The sequence below is a fragment of the Heloderma suspectum genome, chromosome 7 (genome assembly GCF_057233095.1).
Source record: "Heloderma suspectum isolate Gila_16-S chromosome 7, 16-S_ref, whole genome shotgun sequence".
NCBI classification, from domain to species: Eukaryota; Metazoa; Chordata; class Lepidosauria; order Squamata; family Helodermatidae; genus Heloderma; species Heloderma suspectum.
The window spans coordinates 31,999,202-32,001,378 of NC_139464.1; the positions used below are offsets into that span (position 1 = coordinate 31,999,202).

A 2,177-nucleotide genomic window follows, 5' to 3' on the forward strand; every position below is an offset into this window, starting at 1 on the left:
CATCATGACTAGTAACCATGGATGGCCTTCTCCTCCATCAATTTATCTAATCCCTTTTTAAAGTCATTCAATTTAAAGTCATTCAAGTGGCCATCACTATATCTTGTGGTAGCAATTTCCATAGTTTATGTGCTGAGGTTAATGCAGGCTGAAACTTTGAAACTTCATAACTATGTTATGAATAATAACATAATTATTAGCTATGAGAGCTCTGGCCTGAGTTGATTGAAATGAGTTCTATTCTAGCTGTCTGATGAGCTGTTGTGCAATGTTTATGAACATTCCAACTCTTTCAGAAGCTTTTTTAAAGAAAGTCCATGCACAAGACTCAGAGAGAGTAGGTAATACTACCAAAGTATTGATTATATAGTAGACTATGAGTGTGCAAAAGGGGTGTGTGTATTTGAACAGTGGGAGCAACTGTGAATGTGTATTTGTGTGTGAGCAGTGTAAATATGTGTGTTTGTGAATGAGTTGATGTGAAAATGAAGCTGGGGGCAAATGGACAAAGAAAAGATCCTATACACACACAAAACTAACATCTTCAAATATCTGCAGGTCTCCACTTGTGCTCTCCAGTTTCCATGCTTGTCTTCCTAGTCGTACAATTTGGGGATGTGGGGAGTACATTTTACCACTAATCAGAAATGCTGGACTGTTGGCCTCCAATCTTGACACATTCTGTATTTCAAGATAAAATAAAGATACAATAGCATTTCCTTCCTTGGTCAATGCCCCAGATTGATTATGGTAGATCCTCGCTAAGTGAAATACCAGGAAGAAAATAAAGACACTAGAGGCAGGAGCCATGAAGTGGTAGAGGTGTCTCTGGGTCTCTTCACACATTATGTCTCTGAAGTGTACACCTAAAAATAAATGTGATTGCAACAAACAGGGATTTAAAACATATGCAAGGATCCTGCTGATGTTTCTTTTCTGATACACTGTTTCCCTCCAGCCATTATTGTGTTCCCTACACAGCGACACATGGCACAGTCTCTGTGCAAAAAAATAAACGGACACAAATCTGACACCACAAAATCGCAACATTCAGAAACCAGTGGAAGAACATTGTAAGACACCCCGCTGAACTGAAAGCCACCACTCTTCAACTGGAACTATAAAGGCTTCGGTGGCATCTTAAAAGACTAACACATTCTGGCATACGCTTTCCTGGGCACTACTTCACCAGATACATCTTCAACCAAGGAACGTCGATTAGAACTTACCTAGAAGTTTGTCAGTTTGGACATGAATGAAGACAATGGTTTCCTCTCCCACTAATGTAACAAGCATAGCAAAGCTAGGATGATGGTTTGGTAATCCATTACTGATGTTGTAAAGGATCGCTGCACTCATCTTATTTGTATTTAAGCTTTACATAGAACGGCTCTCTAGCTTGCATTTCATGACCATTTGATTTCAAGGCATATCGATGTTTTCTCTGTATATGTTTGTATGCGTGACACATCTGTATCTGCCAAGCGAGGATAACTGGATCACTTGCATACCGGAAAGATGAGTTCCCATTTTGACTGGGAGCCGTACACACCTGATGAAGCGGACTCTTCTAGGAGTAGAATCCAATGTAAGTCCTACTTAGAGTAGAAGCACTGAAACAAATGGAGCTTGAGTTAGTCATGACTAAGTTAAGCTCTATTCATTTCAATGGGTCTACTCTAAGTAGGACTTATGTCGGATTCTACCCTAGTCGGTAAGGCTGATAAAACAATCAAAATGGGAACTCTTCTTTCCCGTATAGGCTTCGAGCGCCAAAAGCTTAGAGGCAAGAGAACTCCCCTCACAAGAAGCTCCGGCTACGCCAACGGCCCCGCCCCGACCGTTGCCGGCCCGTTTCGTTCGCGCCAACGGCCCCACCCCTCACGTGCAGCACGGCGAGCGTTTCTTCTTCAAGCCCCGCCGCCTCCTCCTCTAACGTCACAACTCCCCGCGCCTCTCTCCCGATCCCCGCCCAGTGGGCGCGGCTTATCGAACACCAATCAGAACGCTTGTTCCCGCCTCGCGCCTTTCCCCTTTCTCTCTCGGCCCGCTGGTCCTCCCTTCGTAAGGCGAAGGGGGAAAGTAAGCCACATCCCCTCCTCCTCACCCCGCCCCTCCGCTTTGGCCCCGCCCTCCTGGCCAGCACGCCGGAAGGATGCGCTCCCGGAAGTTCCGGC

At 44.8% G+C, this 2,177-nt stretch overlaps 1 protein-coding gene across 1 annotated transcript in view; it reads right to left on the bottom strand.

The window, feature by feature from the left end:
* The window catches only part of LOC146339484 (uncharacterized), a 44,080-nt gene extending 42,146 nt beyond the window's left edge, over positions 1-1,934 (bottom strand). The window contains exon 1 of the mRNA XM_084809505.1: positions 1,230-1,934. The gene's annotated coding sequence lies outside the window, so the exon portion shown is untranslated. The remainder of the gene's footprint in view (positions 1-1,229) is intronic.
* Positions 1,935-2,177: the final 243 nt, after the last annotated feature.